This window comes from Taeniopygia guttata, chromosome 1A (assembly GCF_048771995.1).
Source record: "Taeniopygia guttata chromosome 1A, bTaeGut7.mat, whole genome shotgun sequence".
Lineage (NCBI taxonomy): Eukaryota > Metazoa > Chordata > Aves > Passeriformes > Estrildidae > Taeniopygia > Taeniopygia guttata.
The window spans coordinates 47,623,700-47,650,664 of NC_133025.1; the positions used below are offsets into that span (position 1 = coordinate 47,623,700).

The 26,965-nt window shown below is 45.6% G+C and overlaps 1 protein-coding gene across 5 annotated transcripts in view; it reads left to right on the plus strand.

The window, feature by feature from the left end:
* Nucleotides 1-26,965, plus strand: part of TCF20 (transcription factor 20) — a 132,387-nt gene that overhangs the window by 18,186 nt on the left and 87,236 nt on the right. Inside the window, exon 1 of one of the 5 annotated variants that reach the window (XM_072923350.1) lies at nucleotides 19,785-20,157. The exons of the other annotated variants lie outside the window; for them this stretch is intronic. The gene's annotated coding sequence lies outside the window, so the exon portion shown is untranslated. Of the gene's footprint in view, nucleotides 1-19,784; nucleotides 20,158-26,965 lie in introns of those variants that run through there. 5 annotated transcript variants of the gene reach the window in all.

Sequence of the window (26,965 nt, forward strand, 5' to 3'; positions counted from 1 at the left end):
ATTAAAGTAGCCAAGGTGGAGAGGAAAGCTGCTTAACCCAGTGATTTGCTCAAAGAAATACTTGAAAAACTACAGTTTAAGAGCACTTTGACTTGATAGCCCTTTGACTAACAACCCTCTGGTATAGAAATCCCTTGTTTAAATGTAGAGTTGCTGCCTCCACCCTTCAAACCCTCCTCCCGAGCTATTAAAGACCACCAGCCACCTGCTTCAGGCTGCTGCAGGTTAAGATGTGCTGTGCACTCGCTCCAGGATGCATGGGACACGATACTGTTTGGAAGGGATGAGGACCTCCTGGAGTAAAAATGGACATGTGTCAAAGTGTGCAAAATGATCCTTTCATGGAACATCACAGACTGAGACAAAGCTTTGTGCTTTTTTATCATTATTGCTGGACTGGTTTCACCCAGAGCCTTATTAATGTTCCAGGATGTTGCTGTGTCACTAAGTGTGGGAAATACCTTGATGCTGGCTCAAAATGTTGAAAATGCTTCCCTCTGCCCTTCTCTGTGGGATACATTTAACCTGCCCCATCCCTCCTGAGCTGCTAGAGTGGAGCCCTGTCTGGTAGCTCTGCTCCTGTTCATCCCCTTGGCTTTCTCATACCTTTCCCTGCCTGATCTGTTCATGTGCTCCCAACTTCATGCTGTCCAGGGTTTAATTTTTGTTTAAGATCTTTGTTCCTTTAATGACAGCGGGAACCGAAGGCTGTTCTCTGTGGGGGCTGTGGTGCGCGGCTGCGCTTGAGGTAATGAGACTTGATGAAAACCTCTTGTTACTGTGGCAAGATTTCTTCCTTCTCTGTGTTTAAGAAGAAGGGGGGGGGGGGGGGAGGAGGAAAAGAAAAAGTGACAGACCCTGCTGGGTATGTTAATATATTTTTAATGGCTTCCATGTGGCTAGCTGAGGACTTATTTGTCCAGCCTGCAAGAAAAGGGTGGCAGCACGTTATTCTTGTGCACCTTTGAGCTTAGCTGGGAGTTGAAATGGGAGAGAGGGAGGATTGAGTGAAAATTTCACAGAAATCCTGTTGATAAAAATGAAATCTGCTAGAGATGGAGGGGATTGGCAGGGAGAGAAAGATTGGATCCCAGATACCTCGTCCCCTCCCCCTTCCCAAATCTTCCTTTTTTTCTGGAATATTCCACTGTCTGCAATCATCAAGAGAGCTACTGTCTCAGACTGTGGTATTTCTACCAGTGGTGAGGGGCGAGATTTTTCTGAAATAATTGCTGTATTTCTGCAGAGAAATATATTTGAGAAACAAAAGGGTTTACGCTATGGTGGCAAGCAGGGGAAGGGAGGGGGCTGGCAGGGGTGCAGGGCGGGTGCTGGGCATTTTCCCCTTCCAGCCTTAATATGTCAGTTAGCTGGAGGCAGGATGAATCTGGTGGTCCAAGCTGGCTGCCTGGGGCAGTGAGGGGTATTGCTGCTTTCCTGTTCCAAAGGCATGCAGAGCACAGCTGGGGTTGAAGGGCAGCCAGGCAGGGGCAGCTGTGGGTTCTGGGGGTCAGGAGCCAGGTGCCTGGGGCAGTAAGTCAGAGCAGAGATGTGCTTGATGGGGCTGTGAGAAGAGCGAGAGCTGCCGGTGAAACATTAATGCTGCATAGCCCTGGTGAGGGGGAGAGAGCAAACAGTGAGCAACCCTGGCACTTTGTGTGTGCTGATAGATGGAACTGCCAGGAGAGAATGGCGCTCATGACAAGCTGGCAGATTGGCTGGAAGGGTTTTGGTATGGTTAGATACAATGGATTGAGTCCATACTCAGCCAGCTCCTGGTGCAGGAGGGTTGGGGGAGCAGTGACATCGCTCTCTGTCCTTATTTTCTCATTCTTACAAAATCCTAATCACAGGTGATGTAACCGTGGGGTAGGAAGGACTGAAAATCAGGTAGACACCAAATTAGGGTTTTCCCTGCTGCCAGCAACTTGTTGTTCCTCAAGAAATAGTTACTGTGCCAGCTCTGTATTTCCCCTGATTCAGTGACAAGCTCATCTCTCAGTGTCCACTTACATGAGATCTGTCCACCCGGTGTTGAACCCAGGTGGCTTGGTGGGCCCTTCTCCAAGTAGAGAAGCCAATACATGTGAGGCATCTCTTGTCAAAGCCATAGAGGCATGCTAGCATCTCTTGAGGCAGGTGCATGGCTGGGGTCACTGCTGGGAGGATGTCAGGAAGCAATTTTCTTGAGTCACTGCCCAGTCCTGGAGTAGCGTGTGTGAATTGGCAACAGCCCTTGCCTGGCTTCTTGTTTCTGAGTGGCTGGAAAATGTCCCACAGCAGACATGCCTCTTCTTGGTGGCAACTTCCCTGGGTGTTCCTGAGGCAGCATTCCTACAGGGTCAAAGCTGCATTTTTTGGGGAAAATTAAGAATTAGATGTCTATTTAATTTTGGAGCCAAGAACTAGTGCTAGACTGGCAACTCTTGGGATATCCTTTGTAGCCTGCCCCTGCCAACATACCAGATTGCTGACTTCCAGCCAAACTGGCCCCTCTGATTTTTAAGTCTCACAAAAACAGTTTGTGGGTAATTTCTCTGAGGATACTGTAAGTTTCTTTGTGTTGCAGAAGACAGGAAGCACATATGGTGAGTTACTGATATCTATCTGAAAGGACAGCAACTTGTTAGTCTGCCCTGACCCAATTGCTTGGCTAATCTGACCATACCCTTATTTAGATTGAAATTAACTTTCAGCTGATTTAGTAAAAATAGGTTTAGTAGTAAAGCAGACAAATCAGGGATACATTTGCATTCTGTATAAATTTGTCCGTACAGGTGTTTTATGTCATTTTACCCATTCACCTTAAGTGTTTCAGCTTGCCTCTCCTGTGTGCCCCTCTGCAGACAAGACCTAGTTTTTGATGAGTGTCCACTGCTTTCTTCACCCACTTTTCCAGCTGGGCTGAAGTTGCTGACGGCATCATCACTTACCCTGGAGCACGAGTGAATGCGAATTGGCACAAAATAAAAACCAGGGACCCACCAGGCTCCCAGCCCTGTAAATTCTGGGTTGTTGACATCCTACTTTGCTTGAGTAGCCAACAATAACAGTCGGCTAACACACTGATATATTATTATTTTTACTCAAACCTCTTCCACTGATAGTATGCTTATAAAAAAAGTGGAAGGATTTTGTTTCTGTCCTTGAGCGTGCTTTCTAGTGTTAGGTCTAGATTAGCTTTACAGATGACCCAAAGGGAATGTTTGTTCTAAACTAGGCTTGTACCAGTTTATCTCCCCCATTCACCCCATCACAATGGATTTAAAAAGTGGTACTGTCATCAAGCTTGATATAGCTAAGGCTGCAATAAAGAGTAATGTGTGCTCTGTGTTTTAATTTTTTAGAGGCCTTAGAGAACTGCTACTGGGGTATAATGGATGTTTTTGTGAGCTCTAATACTTTAATTGTAGGTAAGAGAATTTTGCCTTTCTGCAGCTTAAAACAACTCAATAAATACAAGTCTTGGTATAGACAGTAGCAAAATCAAGTGAAGACCATCCAGAATTTATTGTGAGCTGAGTAAAATCCCATTCACATTTAACAACACAGCTTTCAGTTTCTCAGCTGTTCAGGAGATACCATTTTCTTGGCCCACCGATTCTCATAGTCTTTTAGCCTAGAAAAAACTTTCATTGCTGAATGGGCAAGATGGACGAGGTAAAGGAAATAGCAAGAATTTTTGTCTTGACATTTTTATATTGTATGCTTTAAAAAATACAATTGCCAAACTGCAACAAAAACCAAACCACGAAGTCACATGCACATGTCTATTTCTAATTTTAAAGATGATTGTAAGGTGGTCTCTAATAATTTCTGCCACAGGCCTCTAACTGTACCATACCCTCTAATAAGATGCATTTCCATAGCTCTGATTTTCTGTAGGCATGAGGCTGTACAACATGGTCTTCCTGCTTTCTGGTGGTTTACCGAGGACACTGGTTTCCATAAAGTGAGGCCGTTGGGGAAGGTCTCTGAAGATCACAGAGGATCTTGCTGGTGTTGCGTGTATGTAAAAAGTGGGCATGTTATTTCCTGAGAGGGAAGGAGGGGTGAAAAGACTTTAATTCTCCTATGCAGGCAGGTGTGCACACAAGGCTGGAGGAAGGCAGCTGACCTAGGTGCCCATCAGGCTAATGAGGATGCCCCAGGGAAGTGTCAGTGAGGTTTGTTCATTAATTCAGTAACACTTCACCCTAAACTCATCCCCTTGCCTTTCCTCTCACTTCCTTAGCCCTTCCCCCTCCTTGGGAATCTGCGTCAGGGGAATTGGGAATTACAGCCTGTGAACTGCACCCAGCAGCTTGTGGTGGCAGTTGTGGCTGCTGCTAAATCAGCCAGCTGAGCACCTGCTGTCTCCTGCTAAGGGAACTGAGCAGCCAGCTATTTGTTTTTAAAGTGACATTGTCAAAATAAAAATCCTGTTTTAACCAGGCTCTTCCTTGCATTTCTGAATGAAGCACTGGATTACTAAATTAAATCAAATTTAAGAAATCACATTGGTCTCCCATTTTTAGCCGGAGGGGATGGCCTTGAGCCATCAGGTATGAATTACCTACACACCCTGCAACCGCAACTTCACGTGCTGAGGTCGATAAATTGACTTCCATGCAGCTTATTAGGTGGGGCTCTTTCAGATGTGACCTTATTAAAACCTGGAGTCCTCTCTGGATGATGGCAATCCCATGATTGTCCTAGTTTAGGGCAAATTTGGGGAAAACCCAGGAAATAAACCCCCACGGCCCCTCTCCACCCACCTGGTTCAGGGAAAAATTTCCTCTGAGAGAGAAGTGGAAAAGAACCTGTTTATTCAACAAACAAAGCACTCCCCAGCACCAAAACAATTAACAACACTAGATGACAACAAAACTCTTTCACCCCTCTGAAGAGATGAACAAATCCAGATGGTCTTTCCTGGGAGTGGTCGCCCGGGTCTGGACGCTGGGGATTGCTCTCCAGCACTGGGGATGGCTGCTGCAGATCACAAAATGCAGGCTCCTGGTGTTCCTTGGTGTTTCCCAGATCCCAGTCCAGAGCAGGTTGGATGATATTCAGAAAGAGGAAAGGAAAAAGCAACAGTCCAGGGAAAGAATTGGACTGCTTAGCTAAACTAACTAGGAAGCAAAGCAAGAAAGCAGGCAAAGCAAGCAAGCCAAGCAAGCAAGCAAGCAAAGCAAAGCCAGCCAGCCCTAGCCTTAAGTATTGGGGAGGGTGTTGTTGCACTGTCCTTGACAAAATATCTTTCTGCCCCAGAATATCTGCCAAGAGAGGCATGGGCCAGTCATTCACTGAGCTTTAGACATTACTGCAGCATGTTGCTGAGTGAACATATTGTTCTGAGGAGCATCAAAGGCATCAAAGGCAGATATTGGCCTCATGCTCATGTAAGGACTAAGGCTCTTCCCTGAACAGGTAGTTGGGTACTGTACTTGATTACGTTGTTTTATTGGTGAGATTCCTGTTTTTCTTTAAAAAAACCCAAAAACCCTAGCGTTCTCAAGCCAGCTGTTATATCATTTCATAACCTCAGTCTGTTTCCTTCTCTGCTTCTGACCTATTAGTTCATTTTTGTAGTGCTTCAGACCTGCTTCCTTCTCTGTCTCCTCTTGAACTTCCTACCTCCATTCTTCATGTGCTTGACCACATACCAGCATTGAAATGCCTGTGTGCTCAGATGGGAGTTTAAAACTACTGTGAGATATTTAATATGTGGAAGACAAGACTGACTTCCACAGACACGCAAGAAGGAGAAAGGAGTGACCCAGCATCCCAGGCTGATGTGTGTGATCTTCTCTCCCCTGCCTCTTAGCCTCCTGAGAAAGTCGAAGGTTTCTGCTAGAGCATCAGGTCTCTACTCTTGCTTATCTTCAAGTGTTCTTTCCTGGCTCTTTTCATCCTTGCTCAGAGCATCTTGGGTGGCACAAAATAGAGAACAGGCCTTTGTTTCTGGTATGGGCTCGTTTGTCAGGAGGGAAAGAGGAGCACTGTGGTTTGGGCACTGTCCCTGGCTTTGGTTCCTGTGTTCAGATGCTCTGCTGTCCGCAGAATGGGGCTGTTGCAGCCCACAGGGCTGGGGGATGTGCCTGCTTACAGACTGCAAAGCACTCGACAGCGGGAGAAAGAAGTCCATGGATCGACAGCTGCAGAGCTGCCCCTGCCCTGCAGTAACAAAGTGGAATTGGCACCTTGGGCTTCACTGGGAAACAAGAGGGTGAGAGGTAATAAAAGATCAGTTTCTAATCTGTTTTGGGGGAAATGCTGAGCAGCAGCAGAAGTACTGGAGCTGCTGATCTACAGATTGCTGTGTCTTGGCTTAGTCTTGTTTCACATTATAATGATTTTCTATGAGCTTGTAGTATGTGTTTGTGCTAATGAAGGCTTTGGTTCAGTACAAGCTGTTACCAGTGGGCTACAATTTCTCGGTTTTAGTGAAGTAAGTGGATTTTCCCAATGCCCTACCTCTGTATGCACACACATGCACATGTGTGTGCATTTGGGGATTGTTCAGGATGGAAAGTGCAGTGGAAATGTAAAATACTATAATTATGTGCAGTGTTCATTCCTATTTTTGCTCTGCAGTCAGCTTGGCAAGGGGAACTCTGTGTCTGGGCAGTCTCATATCTGATCTGATCTATTTGTCTGTGCTTTTTTGCATTGTGGTTTACAGCCCTGCAATTGAAACCTTCAAGATTACCTAAAGATGAAATGAGAGTGTACTTCCACTGAGATTTGTAAAGGCCATTTCTTCTAGTGCAAAATAATGGGCCTAAATGAGTTGACAGTGCTCCTTTTAAATCCACCACTTGGTTCCTGAGGGGGCGGGGGTGAGGACGTAATGTATAGGTCTTACAGGAATAAAGCCAGTGTTTTGTGCTCCCCTGCGGCTCTGCAGCAGTAGCTCACTGACTGACCCTATTAGCAGAGCTGTGCTGTCAGCGCAGGTCAGTCCGCTGTGTGCATGGGGAGCTGAGCTGAACAAATAGCACCAAGTTAGGGGCTCCGACAGGGCTACGGTAGAGACTGCCACATGGGGAAAGGAAGGGATGCTCCCTCAGAGCTCAGTTGTAAAAAACTAGCCGAGTCTCTCCTTTTCTCTGGTTCATTTGAAGGTGCAGCTGTGGGAGTGACAGGTCTGAGGAGTTCCAGTACAGGCAGTGCCTTGCAGTGCTGTAGAAGGGCAGGTGGGGGTACCAGAGGGGTGCATTTCTCTCTGAGACACAGCTGAGCCCATGCACCAGCATTGCTCTTGAAGAAGCTGCAAAGAATACTGGAAATTCTTACGGATGAGAGAGAGGTAGAGACAAGGTCTTGATCAATCGATTGTTAAAGATCCCACTCCACTTCTCATGAGATGAGGGGATAGTACCTCAGTGTCCTGGCCAAATTCCAGTTCATTATTTTCTGCCTGTCTAAAATTTCCCCTTTCCCTCCCCCTGCCGTTTATCCTAGAGAAGTTATCATTTGCTTCCTCTCCTAATGACTCACAGGTAATGCTGCTGGCACACAACTGATGCTATATTTCATCCTGGTGATGAGGGAGTGATCCCTGTGATTTGGGGTCTTTGGGCTGGAAGAGATGCTATGGAAACACAAAGATGTTTGGCGTGTACACATATATACAAAGGCACTGTTGGCTACTGTTCCCTTCAGCTGCCGTTTCGGAACAGGTAAACAGGTTTTCCAGCTGCATCTTCCAGCTGAATCCAAATCACAAGTGTGTGTATGTGCGCGCAAGCCTGTCTCTTCCCCCTCCTCCCCTTTCGTCTTGGAACAAGAAGAATGTGTCAAGCCCTCTGGCTGCAGTCCAGGACTCTCCGTGGAACTATAAATCGACCCGTCAGGGAGGGGGAAAGAGATTAACGTTGGCCGTCTTCATTAGTGAGTCCCCAGAGGAAACCGGGGCTGCCATGAGCCGTGAATGAGACCAGCTGAGAGAGGAGGGGGAGAGCTTGCGGTTTTTATCACTGCCTCCAGAGACCCTGGAGGAGTGGAGGAAAAGAGTGTGATAGGGATGGGAGGATGTAAAATGAAGGAAGCTGGAGCTTTCCAGCACATCTCTCGCTCCCTCATTGGTGGGCGGGTAGCTGTTTGCTGCTCCTCCGCGCCAATCCCTGACCCGTGAGCCCATGTGTGTGGCTGGAGTACTTGGCATGCTAATTGGGAGCAGAGAGGAGCGAGCCCAGTGGCAGTGCAATGCCCTGCCATGCTAAACAAGTGCCAGTAATTGCATTCAAGGTACTTTCATTATGTCAGATTTTTCACAGAACCAGAAAAGTGCATTTATCACGAGCAGCATAATTTTTCCTGGGCATTGCTTTGAGGGGTGTGTGTGCTTAATTCCCTGCCCCCTCTACCTCACAGAAAGATGAAAGTAATTTTTGCCTTTTTTTCATTCTCAGTTGCACACAGATTTTTACAAATAGCTTCTTTGAGCTTCAAACAACAATCTCTTTCTTCCTCATACTGTTTATTGTGTATGTTTTCACTGCAGGCTCATGCAAACACATGCATGCACTAATGCACACGTGTGCTAATTGTTGTTTTTCCAGGCTGACAGAGGATATGGAGGCTGCAACTGCAGCTGGTAATGTTTCAGGATCCCTTGTAAAGTCCCTGAGAGCCTGGATTCTGGTGATGCTCCTACCAGTAAAATCTGGTTTAAGCTGGTAGTTGTCTCCCCCCACCCCCCCGCTTCTTGCAGTGAGTGACGCAGGCTCAACAGCTCCAGATAGTGATGCTCTTTTTTCACCGAGCAGGCATCACACATTGTGGCAACACCAGCTCTGCATGCACACTGTGGTACCAGGGTACCTAGTTGTGACCTGAGGGGACCAGGGAGAGGAAGGCTTCCTGTTTGTACCCATGTGGTCTGTGTCACCTTTGCAGCATGACAAGAGAACCAATTAGTGTCAGTTGTGGTGGCAGTTCTTACTGATGGGGACACAGACCTGGCTAAGATGTGAACTGAGACATCATACATCTTCTCACTTTGCCTCCCTGTGGGTCTCTAGGGTGGGGAAGTCACACTTGGGAGCAAGGGAGCTCCTGGGAAATACAACCAGTGCCTGCAGCCACTCCGGTTTCTGGAAGTGCAAGTGACCATTGCAGTTGATTGGAGTTACCAATCTGCATGGCAGGAATCTCTGCTAAAACTTACTGTTCTCTTCTCCCTGTCCTCTCACTGCTGTATTTTTGTTCTCTTGGTGTTTTCCTCTCAGATATCTGACTGCCCTCAATACCAGCACAGCTTCCTGTGTTTGCTTTACCTTGATATCCACAGTCCTTTGTAAAATACGGTGTAAGTCTTAGCTTTTGCTTTCACACATGCCACCAGAGCTTAGACACCTTTGGTGTGGAATTTGTCAGCTTCTTGAAGTTGCTTTTTAACTAGCCTTTGCAACACAACTGTGACTTGTACTTCTAGTCAGTTAGTATTTACTAAGTTAAGTTGATGCTCCTTAGTAATAAGTAAAAGTAATGCTATGTTTCTGATATTGATAGATTTAAAAAATATATATTTTGTTAGGACCAACTCATACTAGCTTCAGGTGTTCACAGGCAGAACTGGACAAACACATAATGGTTCAAATAGAAACATGGACAGGAAGGAGAACAGAAAGCTGGAGCAGAGGAGCTGCTGTTTACATGAAAAGGAGAGCACTCCTGCCACTAAAAAGTGGTATTTCAGGTGAGTCAGCCCCAGACTTTGTCTAAAAGCCAGGAATCCTGCTGCTTCCTAGTTCCCTTTTACAGCTCTCACTGTTCCCAGCTGAGGAGCATGCACTGATGTTTTTCCATACCTTGGAAGCAGAAGAAATAAACGATGATGAGTAGAAGGGTAACTGCACTATGGTGTGTCATAACACACCACCAGCTACAGTGTCGCTAATGTTCAAGCTGATGGATGAGTTATTTACTCCATTGTCTGGAGGAAAGAAGCCACCTTTGCTGACACCCACCTCTGAGCAGTGTGAGGGCTCTGCATCAAGAATAGTATGTCATCTGCAGGAGCAAAATCCTGCTTTTCCTTGTGCAGCTGGATGCCCTCTGGAAAACTCCAGTTCAAGTCTGATCCTCCTTAGCTTGTGATATGGCCTGAGGTGTTTCAGTCTGTGAGGCAACCTGCTGCCAGCTGAGATGGAGGTCTCTGGTCCTGTGGGACCTCTGTCCTGGTAGAAGAGTGGAGGAGGCACAAGGGGAATGCAGCCTGCTGTGGGGGAAAAGTGCTGCTGTAGATTAAAGCAGCTGCTGAAGGACTCCTCCAGTGAAGCTTGAAATCAGATTGTTTGACAGACATCGTGTTAGAAGCACCTGGCTGGTTCTGTTTGCCCCACAGCTCCCTACCTCAGAGAGAAAACAAGGATTTTCACTGCTCCAGAATTGCTTTACTCTTTCCTCTTCCCTTCCTTTGCTATGCCCCAGAGGGTAGATTGCCTGCCTGCAGTGAGCCACGGATGTCTGCTGGAGGTGGAGGGTAGTAGAAAGGTTTGAGAACCCTCACCCCAATGGCATCCCCTTGTCTGAGAGATGGAGAGCTTATGGAGACATGGGTTGGTTTAGTGTGATTTTATTTTTTTTCCCAGCTCTGATTTTTGTTCTGCCTCATTTGCATATTGTGGTTTTTTTTTTCCCAAGCCTCTGCATCTCCTTTTTGCTTTTTTTTTTTTTTAAATTATCTTCTCTCTGCTAAAGATTGCTCCCTAACTCTCAAATGTCCCTCCCCCGCCTCATTCCCCCCCATCCCCCCCTGCATTTTTCTTTCATCCTTTGTTCTTGATTGCTTGTGCCCGGGAGCAAAGAAAGGAAAAGGAAAGGATACCATCTTTTCTGTGAAATACAGGAGAGAGAAATAGGCAGGCAAGCAAAGTTGTCAGCCTGACAGAGTGAGATCGAATCCATCTCAGGAACACGTTGCACACCTTGAACATGGGATTGACCTTCTCCATTATGTTTGCCATGCCACGCCATGTGGCTCTGGTCCTGCCAGCCTTGGATGGGGCTCCTGCAGAAATGTTGCTTTTGGCATCTGCTGCCCCAGAGGGGCAAAAGCCTGCCTGCTGTGTCTGTGCTGGCTGCTAGCGGGGTCTCATGCATGGTCTGCTCCTGGTCCTGGTCCTGCTGTGAATCTGCTGTGTCTTTCTCACACAGGAGTGTAGGGCAATCATCTGAAATGTGTGTGCACGCTGGCTGATGCATCACATCTTCTCTCTCCTTCCATCTCTCCCCTGCTTCAGCAGCACTGCCATAATCTCTCAAAATCAACAGGCCATTACAGTCTGATGTAACTCAATGAGTACTCTGAGACAGAAATCCTGCAGTGTACTTAAAAACCCTAATGCAGAAACACAGCGCTGTCTTGCATTCTCCTTCCACCTTGTTTTCTGGTTTCTAATGTAAAATGAGCATTGTTTCTATGTCTGCACATAGGGTTTTTAGCAGAGCTAGGCTTCAGCCAGCTTTTTATTCCCTTTCAGCTCCCGGAATCTCAAATATAGAATCTGAACTTCCCTCACTCCAGACTTCTCAATTTTTCATTACTTTTTAGGAGCAATGGCTTCTAGCTTATGCCTTGGGAGAGCAGAGGTCACAGAGGTCTCACAGAGCCCCTCTGTTTCACCTGTCTTTGCCTGTCTGTCAGGCAGTGGAATGTGCACTTTTGTTGATCAGACCCCATGGGTGGGCTGTTCAGGTAAAGATGGGCCGTGCTGGGTTTTGCACAATAGAAGTGTCATTCCCTAGAAGATATTTATGTTAAATGTAGCCTTATATTTCAATCTTTCTTCTTAGTCCCCTCCCCTGAGTTTTTGTTGTAAGCCACATTTCTGCCCCAGAGAACTGTTGATCTTTAATCCTTATTGGGTAGGGGCATCTACTTTCCTGATATTTGTAGGTTATTCCTGTTTCTTGTAGGACTTTTATGCATCTGAGACCTAGGTTGCAGGCTGATGCAACGGGGTAGCACAAAGTTCAACGTCAAATACCACAGAGCTGGATTTTTCATTATTTTGCTTACATAAGATAAATATAAATGATAGATGAAAATAAGTGAGGTGTTGGCTGGATAGACCATGTCCTACTGTCAGTGGTTCTTCCAAGCCTTTTACCATGGCATCTTGCTGGGATCATCATTGTGTGGGTGTCATGGTTCACGTGTTGCTCTGTGGTTTGATTTATACCCATGGTAAAGTGCCAGAGACGATGCCCCGCTGTTGGACCCGCTGACCCCTTCAGCCTGATACCCTGTCTGGGGCAGTGGAGCTGGCTGTGATGCCAGAGCTGATGCCAGGTATCCTTGGAAAGTGAAGAACTACTCCAGTGTGGGTAATTTGAAGCAATGACCCTAAGAGAGAAGCTGCTTCTTTATGTCTCTGTCAGCTTGCTTTCATACACTTCAAAATGTGAGGGTCTGCACTAGTTTATAACTGATTTTGTGCCTGATACCACTGTGGATACTTTTGTTATCTTTGCAAAAGTCTAACTGAATTTAGATATTGGCCAGTCTGTCTTCTGGACTGTCAGAGGAACTCCATGTGCTTCTATCCTGTGGCTGCAGAGACTGCAATTTGGCAATACCTCCTCCTCCTGGGTGTTGCCTGCATCTATGAAATTTCACTTGTCCTCCATGTCCAAGTATCCAGGGAGCCTCCTGCCAAAACTGCAGGCGCTGGAGACAAAAATGCGGGATCCCTCTGTTCATACTTACCCTATACATCCAGCTAATGTGCTTTACAGCTTATCATCTGCTGGTTCCAGTCAAAGCATTACAGCTGCTTGAGCAGCTTGAGCTTCCCTTTTCCTTTACTTTCTCTTCACACTATACCTTGTGCTCCTTTGGAGACAGCAGCATATTTTCTGGCTTGCTATAGGATCTCTTCTCTGTTACAAAAAGCTCCTGTACAGCTGTGTGACTTTGGAAGGCACTTGCTGACCATTCTGTCATTTCTCTCTCATGTGTCTCATTTAATCTGAAAACACTCCCTTTCCCCTCTCTTTGCTTCTCTTAGTGTTTCTCTTCTCCTTGCATTGTAGATATGAGCACTTGAGCCAGTTGGAATATTAAATGTGGGGTTTTTTTTTTCTCTTTTGGAAAGTGATAGTTTAAACACTAGTAAGTGTCTAAGATGCAGCATTTCATACAAGTTTCACAGGGAAAGAATGTGGTGTTGTCTGGCTGCCCAGAAAATCCCCTAGCCTGCCAGCGCAAAGGCTGTCCTCCAAGCTAGAGCAAAGCCTTTGCTCCTGATGGGATAGGGTGGTGGGCAGAGTGGTTTTTTCATGGCTCTTCTATGAAACGGATGCTGCTTCCCAGTCACACCCAGAGAAAGCAAGTGGGGAAATGGCTTTGGAAACTGGCTTTCTCATCAGCAGCCAGGATCCTGCTGTGAGGATGTCGAGGAGAAGCTTCTCTGTAAGACTGCTTCACGTTGTTCTGTGAGGACTGGGAGGAGAAGCTTGTTTTGGTTTATGTTTTGTTTCCTTAAAGCTTTGAAAAGGTGTGTCACCTGCTGCAGTGTAATTAAGGTATTCTTATGTCTGTTTGACTTTGAAAGCTGGTTCGTTGTAAGTTGTTCCTGGAAAATGCCTTCAAAAGTTGTTGGAAGGTGAATGGGTGGGATTGGGTGTCAAGTTATCAATCAGGTACTTGTTGATATGATGACTAAAAAGTTGTTTCTCAAGCTGCAAGTTTGTATTATGTGGTCCTGGCAGTGCTGTAGTTGCAGTATCATTTAGAACATGTGCAGTTCAGGGAAAAGGGAGAAGATAGGCCATCCCACTGGAGGGAAGGTGGTGGATGAGGACTCGACTTGCCATGCTTGAAACTCAAGCCTGCATCTGCTGATGACGTTTAGCTTCTCTGCACCTCCAGAAGAGGATGTGCTGGAGGAGGGCTTCCCTTTGTAAGCTCTGGCTGTGGGCATCTGATGAGGAAGGCAGGAATTAGGCTTGAAACCCTTTCGACTGAGCTGGGGGAAGGGAAGCGGATGAAAAAACCTGAATGAAAGCAGGCTTGCACTTACCTGGTGCTGTTCACCATTTGGAGTTGAAATCTATGGCCCAGAGATGGAGCAATATTAGCATTTGGGTTGCAGGGGTCAGGTTGTTCATAAAGGCATGGCTTTGGGATAGGCTGATGTAGATAGAGATCAGCACAGTTACCAAATGGAACGGTCCCAGTTGTCTCCCGCATTCCTTGTTACTGCTGCAAGTATGCTGTAGTAAAGTAGCCAAGTAAAGACAACGTTTTTCAACCAGATCTAGTCAGGGAAATGTGCTGGGGGAAAAGAGGCAGGAGGGGCTTCTTTGCCCCCTCAGCTGAAGGAAGGACTTGGATTGTCTTGACGTGTTATCTGACAACTTGTTTTCAGCTCATTTAGCTAACTCGTCTGCTTCCTGCCGTTGCCCTCTCCTATTATCCCCATTTAATAGTACTTCCCAGCTTTATGAGGGTGTGATAAGGCTATTGCAGGCTGAGAAGTGATCCGATGAAACGCGTGTATGTGTATACATGTGCGAGAGGGAGAGAGACCTAAGAATAATTTCTGCTGTCAAAACCTCTGCGGGGCAAGAAATGGCATTGGCAAGGGCTGCTGACAGGTGGGAACGGGATGCCTTGGCACGGTCGGGTCCGTGCGGAGCTTTCCAACCCTGCCGGCCCGTTGTGTTGTGCTGACTGTGCGTGACTCAGCCGAGCACTGCCTCGGTGGCATTTCGCAGTTTGTCTGTAACACAATAGCACTGGAGCGCTGCCGCCCATCAATTCTGAAACTAAAGGGGGCGGCAGCAATGGGCAGAAACCTTATTGATTGCTCTGTAAATCAGAAGGCTAAAGGAAAAAGCCCAATTCCCAGGAAAATTGTAGGTCTCTCACCTGCTGCAGGCAGAAGAGTCTTTCTGCCACCTCTTCTGGGCATATGCAATATCAGTACTTAACTCTCTTGTGTACAGGGACCATTGATAGTCGGGAGTCTAAGATCAGTGCTCATTCTTTCCATGTTTTGTGCAGGCAAATGATGGGATTTCAGCAGGGCAGAATTAGGTCAGATAATGGTGCTAAAGGGTTCAGCCTTGCTTATAAAGGAATCGCAAAGAAAAAACGGACAAGTGGACTATTGGAGCTCGTGTGAGCTGGTATAGAAGAGGCAGAACTTGATACCTCTTCCTTTTGTATTGATGCATGTTTTTGCAGCAGAAGACAAAGATCTATGACATAGAATTATCCCTCTTCCTTTTGCCAGCAGTGTGTTCTGCCCCAGAGACACCTGGCTTTGGGAATGGTAAACTGGAGGATTTAGCTGGTGTCATGTCGGTGAAAGGAAACAGCTCCAGAAAGAGCAAAGGTGTTGCTCAGAGGTAGGATGTGACTGGGTTAATGTGGGACAGAGACAAATGTCGATGCCAGGGCTGAAGAATGCATGCAATGGAGTTAGAGATTTGGGGGAGATGATGAATTGCTGGGCAGAAGATGGACAGATGGAAAGAGATTTTGGAAGAGGTCCCAAAATTGTCCCATTTAGTACATTTGGGAGAGTCATCGTTCTGCTCATCAGGCATATGTTTTGGGAATGGGCCAGGGGAGTTTTCAACAGAATCAAAATCACAATCTCAGCTTTCTTTAAAAAAAAAGCCAAAAACCACACAAAACAAGAAAACCCAAAAAAAACCCCATCAACTAAAAAAAAAACAAACTGGGGGGAAAAAAGGAGAAATGAACAGAAACAAAAACCCTGTCAACCAAAAAAAAATTACTCCAAGCCAGACTCATTTTTTGGGGTCATTCATTGAGAAGATTTTTAGAAATAAATAAAAATCTGTTTACTGTTAATATCTCTTAGTTTCTTATGCAAGTATAAACAGGGGTTTCATATAGATTCAGGACAGATGTAGAGGTAACTTGGGAAAAGTGGAATGACAGGAAATTATGTTGCTCACAACTGAAATGTTCAGCACAACCAAAGCACTTGAGCTAGTGAACCTTTTTTACAGCACATGTTGCCCGTGCCACAGACTGTTAATTTTCTCTTACCCAGAGCAGATGGAGAAAACCCCTGGGGGTGGAATTTTCTCTTGTGACTGGAAAAGTCTCTGTGCACTCTGGAGAGAGAAGAGTCACACCTCTTGCTTTCCTGTGCCTGGGTTAGCAGGAAAGCTCCATGAGGACCATGGCTATACTGGATCCATATTTTCTTAAGGTGCTGAGGGATGCTGAGGTCAGACAAGCTTCCTCTGCTGCAGTGGGGAACTGCTACAATAACTACTCTTTCTGCTGTTATGAGCCACACAAGGATGAGATATTTATTAGGCTAATGAGCAAATTATAATTCAAAGCTTCAGGATGAACAAAAAAAGAAATGTATGTTAGCTCCCAACTGGTACTGGTTGTAGGACCAGAGTCGCAGAATTATTGAATTTCTAAGTTTTCCCATGTGACCAGTGCTTGGATGAAATGCAGCTATATATGAATATATGGTTATGTTCTTAAAGGTAGAAATGTATGAATGCATCACAGTCATAATACAAAAAATGAGGGGAAAAAGCAACCTTACCTCATTTCCTGTCTTTTGCTAATGTCAATTCCCATTCATAAAGCACAGAGAAAGGGGTATTTTTGTTTCCTAGGGAGATTTTTTTTCTTCTCCCTACTAAAAGAAAATGCAGAAAACTTTGGTCATGCATTTAAATGCAGCTGAGTTTGGTTTGTGGTATAGAGGTCTAAGCATGCATTAGGACATGACCTACCTAGTGCACCTGTTTTGTATCACCTCTGTATACAGAGGGTTTTGTGTAGATTGTATTGACCTGGTATCCAAAGGCAGTTTTGGATTACAGTTTATCTGGGCTGGATTCAAATCCTCAAGGAGAAATACTCTTTAATCATTCAAGCTGGATGCTGCCCGAGTTTTGGAATCTTGCAAATATGTTGGCATTTATGTAATAAATACAAACTTTAAGAGTGCTTCTTTTCCTTGAGGAACTCTTGACTTCATAAGCTTTTATTGTGAGCTGGTTGTTAGGGCTGAGAATTTGCCACTGACTCCCTCTCCCCACCCCAAAACAAACAAATAAATAGAACCATATGTAGTTGACTTCATCCTCCAAACGGGCTCTTTGGCTACTTCCCTATGAAATCAGCAGGGCTTTCTTTTTCCTTCAAATTTTGAGACATGCCAGACCACTGATGCTATGGGGAAAAGGAAGACGTTAGCCCTAATGATGACTTTTAAGTCAGATGTCAGCTCAGTCCGAGTATCAGTCATTTTCCCATTGCTAAAGTCACTGCAACATGTTTTTCTTGCCTTGTTCCCTGTGTGAAATGAGTTACTGTAGCAAAAGGGTTTTAAAGACATTCTTTGTTGTTTGGGTTGAGGTTTCTTTTTGTGGTTGTATTTTTTTTTTGTCCAAAATAGAAACATTTAATAATCTCTTTAATCATAGCTTCAATGTACAGCCAAACAACATTTTTTTTTTCCCAGTGGCTGTTTCTGGTTTAGGCTTGACATAGATCTGTTTCAATTGGTCAGTGCTGTGATCTACTTCAGACTATGAAGTGGCCCAGATACAGATCAGCCTGATTCTGCATTTTATTCCGTATGATACTACTGACTTGCCACATGGCCTTTGCTCAGTCACTTGTAAATTTATCTTTTATTTCCATTCTCTTTGAAATCAAGGTAGCTCATGCTTGTTTAATATAGTTGATACTGGTAGAAGAATCTTACTATTAGAGAAGAGGGGACACACCTGGTGACCTGGCAGAATTAGGATGAAGAGCATGAGGGGGCAGAAAGGGACCAGTGACAGAAAAAAAAGGGAAGTTTAGACTGAGAGGTACTGGCAGAAGGCTGGTGTTGAGCTGCGGGAATGGGAAGAATTCTTCAAAAAGTGAGAGGAAAGGAGATGCTGCAGATCAAACAAGGAAAGGAAGTGGAGCGCAAATGAAAGCAGCGATTTGGAGAAAGGTGGGTTACGTCAAAGAGCTGGAAGAAAGCAAAGGGATGGAATAAGGAAAAGGGTATGTTCAGTTCACTTACCTTTGTAGATTATCTGATTTGCACTTTTCAGACATTATCCTTATGTTTCTAAACTTAGGGCAAAATTATGCTGGCTTTTTTTTTTTTTTTTTTAGGCATCTGAACACTCTAGATTATCACATTAAATAATTTGTAGTAGGAAGATCCCTAAAGTTTGCTCTTCAAGGTCACAATGGTGTCTGATAGCACCTTCCTTTCCCTAGAAAATAGTCCCTCAAACAGTTGTGTTAATGGCTTGGCACAGTCCCCTGCCAATTTGTCCTGCTGGCTTTTAAATTATTGTCCTGTGTTGTAGAGGACAACTTCTAACATGTAAAGCATTTAAAACAGCAACAAAAAGTAGCTACAGAAAGTTTGTTGTCTGTGGATTTTTTGTCTTCCTTTACTGTTTAGAGAGTAATGTCCTTGATTTAAAACTGTGCCAAATAATGCCTTTGGCTTTGTTTGGTTGTTCTTGATGGTGGTTGTTCCCTTTTCCCTGCTGCCAAGTCTGTGTGTGAGGAAGGACTGGTGAGGAGAAGGGATGCAGCGGGGATGGTTTGTGATGACTTATTTTGGGAAATAAGAGCGGGATGGCCCATGCAGGGTTGAAACGGGGGGGAGGGCTGGGGAGTGCTGCTGTTCCTATTGTTCTGCCAGACTGCGTGATTCAGCCACAAAGCAGCTGGTTCTCAAAATTAATGTTTAAAATTTCCCATTTTGAAAAATACTGGTTTAAAATATAATGAAGCACAATAAAAACCATTAAGACTGATACTTCAAAACTACCTGAAGGCAGATGGATCACTTGAAAATTCTCCCAGTAAAAATATTTCTATTTTCTCTCAATGAAACAGTAGGTTAAAGTGTAACCTTGGGTCTCGAATAAGCTTCTGCAGTGACTAATTAGGCAGTGAAAAAGCAGAGAAATCGCCTCACCTCTGACCACAGCACTAGTTAAGAAAGTTGTGGAAAATATGGGCAACCACTGCAATCCTGAATTGTAAGAAGAGGTGGAGATGGAGCAGCTGCCTCCCCAGGGCTTTGGTAGGTGTTGCATTGACTAGCAGCACCCATAACCACTCCTGCTAAGATTAATAAAGAGGAGAGACTTGTTCCTTCATGCACAATCATCACCCTTGGGAGCCAGGGGAGACTTGCTGGGTATCCGGGTGTGGCCCATGACCACTGGCACATAATGGGGCAAGTGCCCTGCCCTGTCACTGGCATTGGAGGGCAGAGGGGAGTGGTCCTGGGTGGGATGGACCAAAGATGCTGCCTGATGTGGCAGCTCCTGTGTTAAGCTTTTATCTCTTCCTTCACTGTGGGCTCATCTCCTTCAGATGGTGACAGCAGTGTGAAGTCTTTCAAGAGCCACAACGTTTCCTTGAAAGTTGGGATAGCAGGGGAAGAAGCGGAGAAAAAGGTTGTGGTTTTTTTCAAATCTTGTTTAGGCTTTTGTTTGCCTGGGCTATTTCCCCCTGGAGAGTGCCCAGCTCACTGTTTCAGGCTGGTTTTTGCCTTTAAGAAATTCCTATGAAACAATCAGACGGTTTGAGGGTGTGTGAGATGCTTCTGTATTTTGAGTCCTAATCACTTAGGTGAAAAAGAATAAGTAAATTATATATTGAACTGCTAACTGGTGCTGAGGCCTGGTGGTTTCCATGGCAACAGGGCTGGAAATAGCTGCCTGTGACATCACCAGCAGGCACAGGTAGATCCGAATCCTGTCGTTGCTGTTTCCTCCTGAAGAAGTGAGTGTGGCAGGCACAAACACCTTGACATTGCGACTAGCATATGCAAATATCCCTGCCACGCTGGTGGTACCTGTGTGTCACTAGGGTACATGGAGTTCACTGCGGGCACAGCACAAGTATCTGGGCCCTCTTGCAGGTACTGAGGGGGACCAGATCCCCCCACCCCACACCTCTCTGCATTGGCCACACTGGGGTGCAGAGCTGCAGTGTGAGACTTTTCAGCCCCATGTCCAGCTTGCGGGGCTAGGTCTTCTCCAGTGACTGGTGATGCCCCACTTACCCAAGCTGCTCCTGTAATTCATCCTACAGCTGCAGTATTGCATGTGAGAGGGGAGAGATTTCTAAACAGCTCGGACACCATTTCTTCTTTCTGGAGATGGATAGAAGACCTGGTAGGTTTAGGTTTGATTTTGGTCTGGTTTGGGGTTTTTTTTGTAATTTGGTTGACGTAGGTTTTGATTTTGCTTTTTCTGGAGGATTTGGTTTTATTTTCCCTTTCTCTTTTATCTTTGAGAAGTCAGGAATGTAAACTCTGATCTTTTCTGGCATTGCTGAAGGACAAGTGGGAGGTGTAAATGAATCTATGAATGTGAATGTTTAAAATGTTAATGAAAGGGGTGAATGTGGTGAATCTTTAACAAAGGCATTTTCTACTTAAAATACTAATTACTTGTTGAAGTAAATACATCTTAAGCAAAACAAACAACTAGTCTGATTTAGCAGGGTTATTTGATTATCCTGGCAGAGTCAAGAATGGAGATTCTACCTGAAGCCTCTTTCACTGCACTGTAGGTACAGGAATGTCACAGTCCTGTGTGACAGGGACTGACTCACACTGGAGCCTGGTTAGACACAAGCAAGGTGGATGTGAAGAGTAAGTTGCAGTTTAGCTGTGGAATTAAATATCCTTTAGCCAGCAACAACACCCCCCTCACCCCACTAATCTGATTACCTAGCTCTACGCATGATCGAAGTCCAGTAGATGTGATAGTTCCTCCAATGTGTTTTCTGTGTTTGCGTTCAATTTCGTTTTAGCTGTCCCGAGTGATTGCATTTCCAATGTTTTCCTGAGAAGACAAGACTGTATGACTCCTGTTAAGGTGATCTGTCCTCTTTTCCTCATGCAGCAACAGTCGGGTTGCGTTGAATACTCAGGTGGCACTGAATGATCCTCTTTTTAGCTTGTGCTTCTCAGAGCTCTGTAGGCAGTTTGGGTCCTGGCTCATTGGCCATTGCTTAGCGAGATCTCCTGTTTAGTCTTTGTGTTTGTAAATAATTTCTGCTTCTTGATAATGCACTTGTTTCTCTTCTACAACCTTTATTTTGTCATGAGGTTTTATTGAGCAGGTTTAGCCCAGAGTTAAATACTAGCTTTCTGGTATGGTTGCAACCAAAATAATTTGAGGATTGTCAGCTCTAGAGACTGCTAATAATAATACAGTAAGCACATGCAGCAAGTGCAGCTATTTGCTTCCAGCAGTGCCCACCTGTACACAGAAGTAGCTCTGTCACAACACTTTTCTCCAGGAGACTGCATCCTGCATCTCCTGTGCCTGTGTCACTGCAATGGCTCTGAGTACCAAATGCTGATGGTTCAGGTGTGATGGCTGGTTCTCTCAGGAAGGGTCTCATACTGTCTCTTCCCCTTGCCCTGTAAAAACAGATGTCCTCTGGACAATGGTTTACATGTAGATGTAAATGCTTATCTGTCATGCAAGCATAAAAACATGCAAAGTTTATAAGGAGGAAAATGGCACGGGGCAATGCACAGGCAGTTTTACTGGGTGCTGTGGCTTGCAGAGTGTTGTTTGCAGACAGGGCACTGCACTGACTGCCTATTATGCTTCACAGGCCATCAGTGACCTATGGACCACAGTTTAGGTGATGCTGTTCTAGGGCCTTATCTATACTAGAAAAAGGAAGACAAATGATGCATAGATTATCGTTTTGTTGTAAAGCTAAATGACATTGTGGAAGGGTTTGGGGTGTTTTTTAATGTCAGGAGCTGATTCTTGCGTGTGCTGCAGCAGTGTTGCTGCTGCCAGAGGTGAAATAACTGTCCTGATTTCATCACTGTAGATGCAGATAAATGTAATTGGAGCTACAGAAGACTCCTACCTTTATTATGTAATGCTTTTTAGAAGCATCTCCAAGTATTACTAGCTCCTTTTTTCTTGCTTTAATGGACTTTAAGCCATTCATATTATTATGGCTTCCAAGGGGTTTTTCCTTCCAACTTAGTTTGTAGTCAGTGCCCCAAGAAGTGAATAGCTATGACTATGAAAAATATTAAGATCTCCAAAACCTTACTGACAGAAGGGAAACCTTACAAGGCATTCCACTGCAGCTGTCTTGAGTTAGCTGTGCTACCACTAGTGATGAGGCAGAGGAGTTTGAGATCACCTGTGGCTTGTTAGAGGCAACATCAGAATTTAGAACTGAACACCTAGTGCTCAAGGCTTTTGAACAGTCATGAAAACTTAACCTTTGTTTAGACACCTTAGTCTTAGCTGAGCATTTAGAAGATGCTTTTCCTACTTAGACATGCAGTGATTATGTATGGTATGCTTGAAGGGCTACAATCAGCATTTATGTCTTAAGGTACCTACTGCTATGAACACTACCAGCGTTCCTCACGTTTTCTAACACCTTCTGTCTTTTATGCATCTGTCTTTCAGAAAGTGAAACCTTGGGACAAAAAGCAGAGCAGTTTTGTCATATAGCCATATTGATAGGACAAGAAAGAATGGTACTGCTCAGTGTTCCCATCAGAGTAGTTGGCAAATGCATGTGTCAGGAAGGATTTAGTAATGTGTGTTAAGATAATGAGCCACAGGGAGGTAGATTATGACTTTTCACTCTTTGCCATCTCTACTTTTCTCCCAGTTCACAAGGTCTTCAGAAAAAGGAAAAGCTGTTACTACTGCTGGTTGGTCAACTCTGTTCCAGAGTTCTTCATCTGTGTGATGCTGTGTGTAATACTCGTGCAGTGGTATTGCTTGGGAAGGGTGAAAACCAAGAAGACAGGGGTTTGTTGTCTTTAAGCCTGAGGCTCACTTAGGTTTTGGTGGCTGCAATCTCCAAAATTAGATGGTTTGTGTTTGGATTTAGGATATCCTCAATTGGGCTTTCTGGGGAGAAACTGCTGTGTATGCATGCTGAAGTAACCACTTTGTCTTTCCTCTGCCACAGAGTGGATGGAAGGGGAGACAGGACCTCATGCAGGGCTCAGGAGTGAGGGGTGGGTGGAAGATGATCTTCAGGGAATCAGTCTGGTGGCTGGAAGGAGTTTGGGCCCGTTTAAAATGGCTGCTGCTGCATTCAAGGGGCCATTTTAAGTGTCTGTTATCCTACTCTTGCTTAGGGCTGTAATTTGAATGAATGTGAATCCAACAAAAATGTGAGATTCCAATACAAATCTGTTCTGATTTGGGGATTCATCTGAGTCCCAACAATGTGTAAAGTACTGCGGAATGAGAGGTGATACATTGTGGAAATGTAAGATATGAATTTTATATTTATTACTGACTTGGCAGGGTGCTTTTTACATCACCATTCTGGTACAATTTTGATTAGATTTTTATGCTGAGCGTCAGAGAAACACTGCTTATGTGTACGTAATTCTCCTTCCCTATTGTGCATCCCTTCTCTGATAAGGAGAACTGTGCTGATGAGACAGGGTTGACAGGCATTGCACTGTGACTATACAGTTCAGACAGTGCCAGTAAAAACTTCCTCTGCCAGTGTGGAGGATGTGTGTTGACACGGAGCAGAGTGCCACTCGCAGTGGGAGAACAGGTAAGTTTCTGTCTTGCCCAACTGACCTCTGCAAGAGTTTGTAAGGGTGATGGTAGCTTCTGTCATCTTGCTGTGTATGGTGGAACCTATTCAGTGGTCCTCAGTCCATGTGTTGATCTCCTTTGTCATAAATTGTTGTCTTGTAATGGATTTTGTTTACTCCCAGCATACTCTGTCTCTGAACTGGCATTGAAAGCAGGTAAAATTCATCTGCAGATGGAGTGCTGTCTGTTCTCTCTCAGGTATTCATTTGCTTTAGATGGGAAAGTATCAGGGAAAGACCCTTCTCTGTAGACTACCTTACAGAGAGTTCTGGAACAGAGGTAAATCTGATGTGTATATTTCTATTTGGCTATTTGTGCAACCCTTGTTTTTTATAGAGAGCTTTTTACAAGTACTGGTGCATGTATTTCACCTTGCTTTGTGTCAAAAGTAGTAGCATCCCCATTTTATAGCTTAATAAAGAACTGTGTTGTGCGGTTTGAGATGGTGCAGAAAGTCTGTATTAAAACTGGGAAGTAAATCCAGACTTCTCAGATTCTTGGTTCAGGGTCCAATACTCAGGAAGAATGAGGAAAAAGGCAGGATTATTTTTGTGCTTATTTAAAGATACATTTACATATTTTTGTGTTGGATTGGCCTGTGGAGATGAACAGCTTCATTTTGCATTAGGATAATTGTCTTGAGAAGGGGTTTTAGAAGGATAAAAATGTAGGGGTTTTTTGCATCTTCACTGCAAACTGCATTGCAATTGTACTGCAGGAATGCACTTGGCTTGTGGCATGTGGTGGAATCGAGATTTGACTCTGTGTGATAATGGCAGAGCAAAACATATGAACAGACGATCGCCAGCAAGTTTATTTACCACAATAAGATTGTAAATTATCACTTGGGCTATAGTAGTTTGACTCTGTGATCTTTCTTCATTGCAGTAAGTACTAAAACGTTGCCTAAGCTTTCAGGAGGTTGCTTGATTCAATGTTACTGTGACTCAGCTGGCAAATGGTAACTTGTTAATTGTGGTAACTCAATTGCTTATTTCTGTGTTGGTAGCTCTTAAATTGATTTTGGTGGGTAACCATTGTCAAAGGAAGGCAAGTAAAAGGAAAAGCCTGGGATTTACCTGGATGTAATCACTATTCTCTGGATAGTCTGGAAAGAAGCAGATCTGCTTGTTGAGCTGATGGCAAAAAGAAATGGGAAAAGTTTCGTCTGTGTCTATGTTACTGACCTACTGCAGTAAATCTGTCACCCTCATCTGAACTGTGAATTTTTATATTTAGAGTTTTGGCTGCAAATGGACAAAGCTGAAGGTGGTGTTATATAGGTTAATATTTTATTCCCTATCCTTCCACAGCTGGAAGACTGCCTCTTTGTGGAAAAGGTGGTGGGCCTTCCGCTTGGTGAGAACTAGGCAGGGCTTCTGGGCAGCCACGCATCAGTCCACAGCTTCACGTTATCCAACAGTGATGTGTGAAGTCAGGTGGCTCCAGCCTATGTGAAATGAACTTGTGGTCTGTGTCCAGCCCTTGGACTGTAGATCTTCTCTCTAAGGTCTAAAACCTTAAAATAGCCCACATTCAGGGTCTCCCTCTCCAGGAGGAAACCTTGCTTTCAATGTAAAACCACTGGCACTTACGCTCGCTGATGCAAGGAAGCTGGCATGCAGTACGCTGGGGTGTGAGTTTATGGCTCCCCCGCTGTTCTTGACTCTTCTGTGTGGGCATTTTTCATATGCAGTTAAGAGCTGAGCTGCTTCCTCTGGCAGTGTTGAGTAAGAGTGGCTACAGCGTGAGTCAGTGTGCAGTGCCCAGTGTGCCATCCGCTCAGAGCCCAGCTTATCGCTCCCTTCCCAGGGTGAGCAAGCCTTGGGAAATGTTTGGATTTTACAGGAGGCCATGCAGGATCAGAGCAGCAGCAAGGTGATGGGGTGGGACTGTGGGGCTGTGAGACCAGCAGGGATGCACGTGCCATACCAGACACAGCTGGGACGTGTCGGGCTTAAGTGTGCCCCGGTCAAGGCAGGAACATCGGTGATGCAAGTGGAGAGAGCCTGTGCGGGGATGGGGACATCGTTCTGCAGAGCCGGAAGCCAGGGGAGCCTCCAGATCACGCTGGGGGCAGGTCGTACCGGTGGGACCTCGCCTCTCCCCTGCCTTTGCCCCACACTGCCTTGGCAGAGCCCACGGGGAGGCCGACGGTGCTCGGCGGAGGAAGGAGGGGAGCAAATGCTTCCCGCGGTGGAGCAGGAGCTGGCATCTGAGCAGCCTCACCTCTGCCCCACTGGCTCTCAGCGACCCTTCCTGGCTGCCTGCCGCCTTTCTCCAGCTGCCAGCCCCCCGCCCGCTGGCAGGCACCGCATCCCCCGCCGGGCCGGGAGCAGGGAAGAGAGGGGTGGGCTGCTGAGAGGACCAGCTCCCTCGGGCCCCTTATCCAGCCCAGCGGAGCGGCGGGCTGCTCCCCGGCTCCCCGTGTCAAGCGCGTGTTTAAGCTTGTGCTAGTCTCCTGGACACCTTCCCGGTGAGTTTTCCAGAGAATGACTACAGATGAAATGCAATTAGACACAGATGGAGGGGGGGGGGGGGGGGAGGGGTGGGAGATGAGCCGAGTTTGAAAATGGGGGGAGGGGAACGATTGATTGCGAGGCCGTGAGGCAGGACCAGCATGTGCGGGAGAGATGAGTACGAGGATCAGAGGTCCCCTCTGGGAAACGCTCGGTGGGCTGGGGCCGGGAACCTGAGGAGGTCTCTGTGCTCTGAGCTGCTGCTGCCGCCGCTGTTGTGGTTGTTGGAGAGCCAGAGGAAAGCAGCAGGCGTGTCTCAGGGATGATTAATCATGTATGGCAGCAGTGAGGAAGGAGGACGCGGTGTGCACACGGAGACCAGCACCTCCCCTAGCCCTGCGCGCCTTTGGCTCGCTGACAGCGGTCTCTTCTGCTCGGAAAACCAGTCCCAGAGGAGGGCAGCCAGAGGGGGACCGTGTTTCGCCTGAGCCAAGAGACCGCTCCTTACCCACCCCATCCTCCGGGAATTTTAAGACTTGAGAAACTTAAATCTCCTGGGTCTGGAGAAGAATGAAAAAAAAAGTGAAAGCAGAGAGTTGAACTAGTCCAGGTGGGAGGAGAGACAGACCTGTCTGAAGGTTTAATTAGTGAGGAGAATGGAAAGAATAAAAGTAGGTTTGGCAACAGCAGGCTGCAAGTGCTTCCCAGTTGAAGAGGTGGGGACAGGGCATAGACCAGTCCCGATTGTTGTTGCAGGTCTCTCTTTGCCTCAGGACTTGTCAGCCGCCTCTCCTTCCACACCTCAGCAATACCTGAAAGGGAAAAAAACCCCAAACAAATAAAAATATAATTTGGCTTTCTTTTGGGGAAAACGTTTGGGGAAAGCATTTGGTTTTAAA